Here is a 12,029-nt window from a genome sequence, read left to right as displayed (position 1 = left end):
GGCAGATAATGTGGAAAGAGTTAAGAAAACAAACAAAAAACTAGAGTGGCACCCAGGTGGCTCAGTGGGTTGAACACTGTCTTTGGCTCAGGTCATGATCTCAGGATCCTGGGATGGGATTGAGCCCTGCATCAGGCTCCCTGCTCAGCAGGCAGTCTGCTTCTCCCTCTGCCCCTCTCTCCCCTCCACTCATGCTCGTCCTCTCCCCCTCTCTCTTTCTGTCTCTCTCAAATAAAAAAAAAAAATCTTAAAAAAAAAAAACCCAAGAAAACACCATTTCAACCTCTCATGAAATAATTGATTCAGACCATCATTATCAATGGATGAAAAAATATGATGAGAAATTGATAGTGAACCTCATAATGGTAGGATCAGTCTGCCACTACCTGAATCCACTAATCAATCTTAGCATTACTGAAAGTGGGACAACAGATATTACTTTCCTCTTTATAGGAGACAACATGAAGTACATAACATCATTCTTGACCAAAAAAAAGGAAACTTAAAGGTAATCAAGCTTGTATCATTAACCTCTATTTACAGGAAATTTAAAAACAGAGAAACATATTAAAGCACACAGACAAATCTAAGTAGCAGGCACTCAAATAGGGGAACTGACTCAGCTTCTGTGAAAAGTCAATAACGTGGGAAGAAAGAAAGAGGGAGGTACAAGATTTCGATTAAAAAATCTTAAAAGAGGTGACACTCGATAAAAGTGTGAACACTTTTCATCCTGACTGGAACAAACGAACAATGCTATACATTGTCTTAAAAAATATATTATAGGAATATGAGCATGGATTACATATTGATATTAAGAAATTAAGAAATTTTTATGTTTCACAATGGCATTGTGATTATGTAAGAAAATGCCCTCATAGATGCATGCTGAAGAATATATGGGAGAAATGCCATGAAGTCTGGACTTTAAAATACTCTAGCAAAAAACAAAAGAAAAAAGGACAGAAGCAAATATGGGAAAATCTTAATAATTGTTGAATCTGGGTGATGGAGATATAGGGGTTAGTTGTAGTATTCTAGTTTTGTGTGTTTTTAAAATTCTATTAAAATACTTAAATTTTAAAATTTAAGTTGAAAAAATAAAAATACAACTAACTCATTTTTAAATATTGCCGTTGGTTGGGTATGGTTAGATAAATTAATGAAAGATCTGGAAAACAGTGATGCTCATATCTTGAACTCAGTTAATGTACCATTCTTAGTTCCAGGAGGTGAAAGCAAAAATGTAGATCTTATTTAGTGGGCATATAAATGGGAGTCTATGCTCTGAATTTTTAACAAGACAGAAACTCTCAGAACTTCAAGGAGATTGGCCCGGCTAATATATTAAATACAAATATGGAAAATCAAATATGCAAAAAATGGACTATCCAAAGAATCACATGATAGAGAAAAAATATTTTTTCAAAAAATCTTCATTTTTGAGAACCTGTCTGCCTTTCTGGGTTAGTAATTAATGTATTTTACTAATATAGAAAAGCTGAATGTTAACCCAATATTACCTTCAAGAAAAGAACCATGAATTTAAAGCCATAACAATTAAAAAAAGAAGAAGAAGAAGAAGAAAACCACTTACTGGGTGTTTACGTGGTCTCTGGTACTGTTATTAGCCCAGGAAATACATAGATAAGTATTTTGTGGTGTCAATGGGAAGCACAGAGACCTGAGCATTTAAGATGTACAAGCTGAGTCTGAAATAATGAGGAACTGATGGCCAACTTAAAGATATTTGGTGAGTGTATTCCCAGGAGGAAAAAAATGTTTGAATAAAGAAATGCTTGCAGTGAAGATCCACGTAGAAATTTATGAAGTCATAGGAGTAGGTCAATGTTGCCAGAGCTACAAGGCAAGGCACTGAGTGTCAGATGGATTTTACTTTGAAAGAAAAGACAGCGCCAGGAGTGAGAGAAGAATTGTGAATTTCTGAAAGAATATGAAATCATATTATTACAGATACCGAACAACCTAAATTCATTGACCAAAAAGAACAAAAAAGGCAAAACATACATACAAGTTAGGTACATGGTGATAGATTGTCGAAGAACAATTTGTTAGAATGAAATGGGTTTTTACAACTTTTCTATTACATTCCAAACATTACATAAGTGTATTCATTTGTGTATTCAAAATACATATTTTATGTAATAAAATATGGAAGTTAGATACCCAGGAAAGTGTGCCACTGCCTAAACAATCACATGATGGCCAGGGTGGGGGGAAGGTGTCTTGTACTTTAGTACTTCCTAACCACCTATCTAATTAATAATTAAGCTCCGATCTTTATAAAAATTAATGAGTAGGTATTATACTTTCTTTAGTTATTGTTTTTGAAATTTTTGCATGTTGCATAACCTTCAAGCACATTTAAGAAACCATATTTTAATGAAATTATAGGGTGTATCATTTTACAAAGTTAAAACCCTATCATACTATAAATGCCTAACCTTTTTTCACACGTTTTACATAAGTTTATCTTTGCATAAAATAGATTTCCTTAGGTTGGTCCCACCTCCACTAATAATTAATTGTACATTTGCTCAATTTTGCAGCTGTGAGCAACTTAAGACAAGACTGTACATTTCTATACTCACATAAAAGACTTAGGACATAACAGTTGTCACAGCACTGAAAATAAGTTATTAAATCTCAGAAGGCAATGTTCCAGAAGTTAGTTTTCTAACCAATTAAAGCTGACATCCAAAAATACTAACTAATATGACAACACTATCAATTTTTTCAAGATACCGGTGTGGGATTTTTAACAAGGAAGCATATTTAGGGAAAAGGTAGAAAATCAGGAAGCAAGAAATTAAGTGTATTTTTACATTAGGAAAAATATTTTTAAGTAAGGATCTCCTAAGATTTTTTTTTTACTGTATCTTTAATTTTGTATCCATTTCAGATTATTGATTGTAACATTTTAATGATGACAAATTCACCTTGAGTATAAATTTCTCAAATTCTAGGCCTAGTCATAGAAGGCATTAAAGCAATGGATTTCCTGGCCTAAGTCTCTATAAGCTAACTATAAGATCAAACTGATAACTAATGTTTTCTGCTTAACTCAAATATTCTTAACATTCAATCCACAAAGAGAGTGAAGTAGTTGAGCATGCATTCCTTTGAATTAAAGAATTTATCAGGTCCATTTAGCAGCCTTACTATAGAGAGAAGCAAAACTATAAATTTTAAAGAACTCATTGGGTTGGCATCAACAACTAAGAACATCAGTAGAAAGTAAAAACAAGGTTGATGGCTTACAGGAATTCAGTTGAGGGAGAAGATAGAGAAGCAAATTAACATAATAAAGTTATGACAATGAGGATTCAATAAATTTTGTGGTTTTTATTTTATCTTTGCTGTGTGTAGACTTGCTTTTAATGTTTTACACAGAATTGTCTGTAAAGGTTTTAGTGCTTTAAAATGAAAAGCCTGTAGTCTAAAATAAACCATATATTGATGATAAAATAGTAGGTTAATTTCCAAATGAACCTCATGTTAAGTATGAGATAATATGTTTTGCTGCATGCAAAGGCAATTACAAGTTTACTATATTTGGTATTGCGACATCAATCTTGCTAAATCGATCATTGTAAATTATCTTACAAATGTACCTGCAATTCAATGACAAAGCCTCAAGTGGAAAATTGGCAAATTTCATTCAACAAACGTAACATAAAAATTTTTTTTATTGTTGCTCAAAAAGGAATCTCAAAGAATATTTAAGGATGTCCACATACAATAATCAATACTACACTAAACTTCCAGTGCCTTCATACAGCACCTAATGGACTCAATGAAGGCTAGTTATTAAACAGATTTTTAAAAACCTGCTAGGTCCTGGTGTTGCTTATTGCAATATGGTTTCTTCAGTCTAACAATTTAATCCTCTTCAATGTAAGTTTCTGCAACATCACTACATTGTGGCAAAGAGGAACAATTTTTATACTCCTGTGAAAATAAGAAAATGAGTCCTGTTTCTAGTTTTCATCTATAGGCCTCCCATAGTAACAAATCTTTCAATGGTGAATAAAGAATGTAAGGGTATCATGGTACCTTGAAATGATATATGTACAGTTCTTTGATTTCTGGGGAATTTAACCTCTAAGCTTTCTCAGAAAAGAGGAGAACAGCCTCCCTTGAAAATGGGAAGGTTCCCTTCCCACCCCTCCACCCCAGGTTTCAGTGCCTGTTCCTTTTGCCTGCTTCTCAAACATCTCAAAGGCATCATTATTATTTTTCAGCAACATTACTGAAGGAAGTCACTTCTGTTGTACATAATCTTATGTTAACAGAAATTTCTTGAAGTTTTTCAATGAACTAGATGAAAGGAATCCTTTCACAATGTATACAAATATCAAATATCCTGACATACCCTTGAAATATCTTAAAATATTGTTAATTAATACGTCAATAAATCCAGACTTCTGGGGAAGATGGTGGAATAGAAGGACCCTAGGTTCATCTCTTCCCACAGATACAACTAGATAACACCCGCATCAACATGAGAGTCAGCAGACTCTCCACATCTAAATGTAGAGAAAAGGCCACATCAAAGTGGTAGGAAGGGCAGAGATGTGGTCAGGAGCTAGCTGGACTTAGGACTATCCGCAGGAACAAGGGACTTTATGACAGTGAGAGAGGAAAGAAACAGACCCCCACACTAGGGACACCAGGCATGGAGGACCCACACAAGGAAGACAAATAGCCATCATAACGTTTGGCTTTGAAAACCAGAGGGGCCCCACAATCAGTGGGGCTTAACACCTATAACTTTAAAAATCAGCAGGCTTGGCTCTGGGAGTGTCAAAGAAAGACAAGAAACTGAGATCCTGCCTTTAAAGAGATAGCACAACAAACAGTCTCACTGACATACAGCATAAAAGTAGAAGTTCAAAAAACACCTGGGTTGTACAGGAGGGAAGTTTGTTTAATAACATCAGAGCTTATGCTTAAGGGGCAGGGATCCTTGGGAGACTTCTCCAAGAACAAAAGAGCTGGCAGGGCCATTTCCCTCCCCTACCCCTGAGCCTAGACACATGGACATCTGTGGGAACCAGCACAGTTCCAACACTCACTACCTAACTTGCTAATAGCACACCAGCCCCCGCATTCTATTACAGATACAGCTGGTCCAGCCAGGTCTTGGCTCTAGGGCCCCTCCCACAGCAGACCTGCACAAACCTTGCTAACACTGCCAGCCCTGCCACCAAGTTCTCCTGAGAACCTTCCCCTTTTAATATGCTTTTGGCCAGAGCCCATCCCAAGCAGTGCCACAGCCTGGCAGAGTACAAGCAGCCCCAGCAGGAAACAGCACCACTCCCAAGTGACTCTTGCCCATGAGACAGGGTAAGATAACTATGTACACCAGTCCTACTGCAGCCCCAGCAGTGTGCTGGTGGCAGACATTATTTTTGACTGCAGGGCTCAACCACCAACAAAAGCTCTCTAGGACAACACAAGACCCAGCAGTTTGTTGCTACCACATCTCTGGAAAATGCCTGGTCTGACTCAGCTCAAGCCCAAGGTGGCCCCAGACTGGCCCACTAACAACACAGGGACCAAACCCTGCCCACAACAGGAAAAGAAAACAATTACCGACAACTGGACTGAAGGCAAATGTGGCTGAGCCACAATAGTAGGACACATGTAAAGCACATGGGATACAGACTTGAAGCATCAGGTTCTGGTGGACACAGGACATTGCACCACAGGGCACTGCAGGACTTCTTCTTCATAAGGCCACTATTTTCAATAGCAGGAGACATAGTCGACTTTCCTTACACATAGAAACAGATACAGAGAGTTAGACAAACTGAGAAGACAGAGGAATTTGTCCCAAATGAAAGAACAGCACAAAATCAAAGCAAGAGACCTAAGCAAAAACAGAGATAAGTAATATACCTTATAGAGAATTTAAAGTATTGATCATAAAGTTACACATTGGACCTGAGAAAAGAGTGAAGGGTATCAGTGAGACCCTTAACAAAGAGAAAAAAAAAAAACCAATAATTGAAATTAAAAATACACTAGATGGAAAAAATAGTAGACTAGAGGAAACAGAAAAAACTATCTGCGATCTGGAGGACAAAGTAATGGAAAGCAATTAAGCTGAACAAGAGAAAAAAGTAATAATAAATGAAAATAGACTTAGGGAATTCAGCAACACCGTCAAGCATAAGAACATTCACATTATACAGATCCCAGAATGAGAAGAGAGAGAAAAGGGGACAGAAAATTTATTTGTAGTAATAATAGCTGAAAACTTCCTAGAAACAGAAATTCAGATCCAGGAGGCACAGAAAGCCCTCAAGAAAATCAACTCAAGGAGGTCCACAACAAGACACATAGTAATTAAATGCCAAGAAGTAGTGATAAAAAAAAAAATTTAAAAACAGCAGGAGACAAGAAAACAGCTGCATACAGGGGAAACCCCAAAAGGCTATCAGCTGATTTTTCAGCAGAAACTTTGCAGGCCAGAAGAAAGTGGCATGATATATTCAATGCACTGAAAGAAAAACAAAAACCTGCAGCCAAGAATATTCTATCCAGCAAGGCTATCATTCAGAACAGAAGGAAAGATAGTTTCTCAAACAAAAGTTAAAGGAATCCATGACCACTAAACCAGCCCTACAGGAAATGTTAAAAGGGACTCTTTGAGTGGAAAGGAAAGACAATAAATGGAGTATAAAAAGTAGGAAGCACAGGGATGCCTGGGTGGCTCAGTTGGTTTAGCATCTGCCTTCAGCTGAAATCATGATCCCAGGGTCCTGAGATCGAGTCCCCCATCAGGCTCCTTGCTCAGCAGGGAGCCTGCTCCTTCCTCTGCCTCTGCCTACTGCTCTCCCTGCTTGTGCATTCACTCTCTCTCTGACAAATAAATAAATAAAATCTTTTAAAAAGTAGGAAGCACAAGAGCAGTAACATTAAGTTTATCTATAAAAATCAGTCGTAAGTTTCACAAAAGGATGACATCATATACCTAAAACAGGGTGGGGGGAACAGAAAATGGGTTCAAACTTAAGTGACCTTCAGCTTAATATAGAATGCTATATGTGCAAGATGTTATATACAAACCTAATGGTAACTACAAATCAAAAACCAGTCATAGATATGCAACAAATTAAGAGGAAGGAATCCAAGTATATCACTAAAGAAAGTCAACAAATCATGGGGGAAAGCCAGACAAGAAAGGAACAGAGAAGAACTACAAAAGCAACCATAAACAAGTAACAAAATGTCAATAGGCATATACCTATCAATAATAACTCTGAATGTAAATGAACTAAATACTCCAATTAAAAGACACAGTTTGATGGAATGAATAAAAAAGCAAGATCCATTTATATGTTGCCTAAAAGAAACTCATTTCGGAACTAAAGACACATGCAGATTGAAAGTGAAGGGATGGAAAAGAATTTATCATGCAAATGGAAGTGAAAAGAAAGCTGAGGCGGCAATACTTATACCAGACAAAATAAGTTTTAAAACAAAGATTATAACAAGAGACAAAGAGCGATGCTATATAATCATGAAAGTAAAGAGGATCTAATAATTGTAAATATGCACACAACATGGGAACACCCAATTACCTAAAGCAGGTATTAATAAACATAAAGGAAGTAATCAACAGTAATAACAGAAATAATAGGGGACACTTACCTAACAAAAATCAGCAAAGAAACAGTTTTGAATGACATATTGGACCAGATGGATATATTCAGAACATTCAATCCTAAAACAGATTACACATTGTTTTCAAGTGCACAAAAACATTCTCCAGAATAGATTGCATATCAGGCCACAAAACAAGTCTTAGCAATTCAAAGAAATTGGGGTCATACTGTGCATCATTTCCAACATGCTATGAAACTAGAAATCGATCACAAGAAAATTCTGGAAAGAGCAGAAATACATGGAGGTTAAGTAACACGGTATTAAATAATGAATGGTTCAACCAAGTAATCAAAGATGAAATTTAAAAAAAATGCATGGAAACAAATGAAAGTTAAAACACAACAGTCCAAAAATCTTTGGGATACAGCAAAAGCAGTTCTAAGAGGGAAGCTTATAGCAATACAGGCCTATCTCAAGGACTAAGAAAAATCTCAAATAAACAACCTAACCTTACATCTAAAGGAGCAGAAAAAGAAGAACAAACAAAACACAAAATCAGCAGAAGGGACAAAATAGCAAAGATTAGAGCAGAAACAAAACAGAAACTTAAAGAAACCAAACCAACCAAACAAAAAAAAAAAAAAAAAACAACAAAACTGACAAATGAAACCAGGAATTGGTTCTTTAAAAAGACTGACAAAATTGAAAAGCTAGTTCTTTAAAAAGACCCATCCAAAAAAAAAAAGACTCAACCAAAATCGATAATAAAAGAGGAGAAATAACAACTGACATCACAGAAATACAAGGATTGTAAGAGAATATTATGAAGAATCATATGCCAACAAATCAGACAACCTAGAAGAAATGGATAAATTCCTAGAAACATTCCCAAAACCAAATCAGGAAGAAATAGAAAATTTGAACAGACCGATTACCAGCAAGGAAATTAAATCAATAAACAGAAAACTCCCAACAGGAAGTCCAGGACCAGAAGGCTTCACAGGTAAATTCTAACATCCATTTAAAGAAAAGTTAATACCTATTCTTCTCAGACTATTCCAAAAAATAAGAGGAAGGAATGCTTCCAAAATCATTCTATGAGACCAGCATTACCCTGATACTAAAACCAGATAAAGATACTACTAAAGGTACCACTAAAAAATGTAACTACAAGTCAATATCTCTGATGAACATAGATGCAAAATTCCCTAACAAAATATTAGCAAACTGAATCCAATAATACATTTTAAAAAAATCATTCACCATGATCAAATGGCATTTATTACTGGAATGCAAGGGTGGTTCAATATTTGCATATCAACCAATGTGATACATCACATCAAACAGAGAAAGAATAAAAACCATACAGTCATTTCAATAGATGCAGAAAAAGCACAGTACAACATCCATTCACGATAAAAACCCTCAATAAAGTAGGTTTAAAGGGAACATACCTCAACATAATGAAGACCATAGATGAATAACCCACAGTAAACATCATATGCAATGGCAAAAAACTAAGTTTTCTCCCTAAGGTCAGGACCAAGACAAGGATGTCCACTCCCGCCACTTTTATTCAACATAGTACTGAAAGTCCTAGCCACAGCAATCAGACAAGAAAAAGGAATAAAAGTCACTATTTGCAGATGACATGAGACTACATATAGAAAACGCTTAAGACTCCAAGAAAATGCTAGAACCGATAAATGAATTCAGTCAGATCACAGGATACAAAATCAATATACAGAAATCATTGCATTTCTATACGCTAATAATAAAGTAGCAGAAAGAGAAATTAAGAAAACAATCCCATTTATATTGTACCCAAAATAATAAAATAACTAGGAATAAATTTAACCAAAGAGGTGAAAGATCTATACTCTGAAAACTATGAAACATTAATGGAATAAATTGAAGAAGATGCAAACAAATGGAAAAACATATTGTGATCATGGATTGGAAGAACAGATTTTGTTAAAATGTCCATCCTACCCAAAGCAGTGTATGGATTTAATGCAATGCCTATCAAAATACCAACAGAATTTTTCACAGAACTAGAATAATCCTAAAATTTGTGTAGACCCACAAGAGACTCCAAACAGCCAAAGCAATCTTGAAAGAGAAGAACAAAACGGAAGATACCACATTCCAGTTTTCAAGATATGCTACGAAGTTTTAATAATCAAAACAGTACAGGGGCACCTGGGTGGCTCAGTCGTTAAGTGTCTGCCTTTGGCTCAGGGTGTGATCCCAGAGTCCTGGGATCGAGCCCCGCATCCGGCTCCCTGCTCCACTGGGAGCTTGCTTCTTCCTCTCCCACTCCCCCTGCTTGTGTTCCCTCTCTTGCTGGCTGTCTCTCCGTCAAATAAACAAATAAATAAATCTTAAAAAAAAAAAAAGTACAGTACTGGCATAAAAATAGACATACAGATTAATGGAACAGGATTGAGAGCCCAGAAATATCCACAATTATATGGTTAATTAATCTTTGACAAAGGAGATAAGAATATGCAATGGGAAAAAAAACAGTCTCTTCAACAAATGGTGTCTGGGAAAACGAGACTGCCACCTGCAAAAAGAATGAAACTGGAGCACTTTCTTCAACCATATGCTAAAATAAACTCAAAATGGATTAAGGATTTAAACATGAGACCTGAAACCATAAAAATTCTAGAACACAGCACAGGCAGTAATTTCTTTGACATAGGCTATAGCAACATTGTTCTAGATATGTGTCCTAAAGAAAGGGAAACAAAAGCAAAAATAAACTATTGGAATTACATCAAAATAAAAACCTTCTACATAGTAAAGGAAACAACCAACAAAACTAAAAGACAGCCTACTTAATGGGAGAGGATATTTGCAAATGACATATCCAATAAAGGGTTAGTTTCCAAAATATATGAAGAATTTATACAACTCTCTGCCAAAAAAAGAAAAATCTAATTAAAAAATGGGCATAAGACATGAAGAGACATTTCTTCAAAAGAGACATCTAGATGGCCAACAGACACATGAAAAGATGCTCAACATCACTCGTCATCAGGAAAATGTAAATCAAAATTACAAGGAGATATCCCCTCACATGTCAGAATGGCTAAAATGAAAAACGCAAGAAACAACAAGTGTTGGGGAGGATGTGGAGAACAAAAACTCTTGCACTGTTGGGAATGCAAACTGGTACAGCCACTGTGGAAAACAGTGTAGATCTTCCTTAAAAAAAAAAAACAAACTAAAAATAGATTTACCATATGATCCAGTAATTCCACTACTGGATATTTACCTGAAAAATACAAAAACACAAACTTGAAAAGATATATGCACCCTATGTTTACTGAAGCATTATTCACAATTAGCCACATTATGGAAGCAACCTAAGTGACCATTGATAGATGAATGGATAAAGAAGTGGTAAAGATATATAATGGAATATTACTCAGCCCTAAAAAAGAATGAAATGTTGCCATTTGCAACAACATGGAGGGATCCAGAGGGAATAATGCTAAGTGAAATAAGTCAGAGAAAGACAAATACCATATGATTTCACTCATTTGTGGAATTTAAGAAACAAGGGAAAAAGAGACAAACCAAAAAACAGACTCTTAACTATAGGGAACAAACTGATGGTTACTAGAGGGGAGGTGGATGGGGGATGGGTGAACAACATGAAGGTGATTAAGTTTACACTTACCATGAAGAGCAGTGACGTAGGTATTTAAGTGTCGAATCAGTATATTGTGCACTTGAAACTAATATAACACTGTATGTTAACTATACTGGAACATCGAAACAACCACCACCACCACCAAACACCTCAATAAACTGAATGAGTTAAAAATATTTGATTTTCAAAAAAATAAAGTTTTCCATCTTTTTCCTACAAAAACATCAAATATACATATATAGAGAGAGGCAGAGACACAGAGAGAGATTTCTATATATATCCTATTAGTGTAGCAAATATTAGCTTTCAATTCACTGCCTTTTGTACTTTCCCCTAAACAAAATGTAGGCTGATTTCAACAGAAGATATATTTCAGATATTGGAAGGAGTAGGATTTGAACACTGCTACTACTGTGAGTTATTTCAGCTACTTCCTGCTTGAAAAGCAGACCTGGGAAAGCATGCATATTCATACATATACTGAGGGTAGACACGTGTGTGTGTGTGTGTGTGTGTGTGTGTGTGTACACAAGTCAGTTAGACTTGAATTTTCTATTTCCCTAATAGGAAAATCTCAAATAATAAAGGAAATAGTAAAAAGGACTCTCCCTTGGTATGCTTGGTAATACTAAAAAATAACTGTAGTAACACTGTATTGAAGGACATCTTCATTGATCAACATGCTGACATACTCTGGCTAGGTGTTAGGCACTGTTCATTTTCCCAT

Source organism: Ursus maritimus, unplaced genomic scaffold (assembly GCF_017311325.1).
Source record: "Ursus maritimus isolate PB19 unplaced genomic scaffold, ASM1731132v1 scaffold_6, whole genome shotgun sequence".
Lineage (NCBI taxonomy): Eukaryota > Metazoa > Chordata > Mammalia > Carnivora > Ursidae > Ursus > Ursus maritimus.
Note: the sequence above shows the minus strand (reverse complement) of the source record.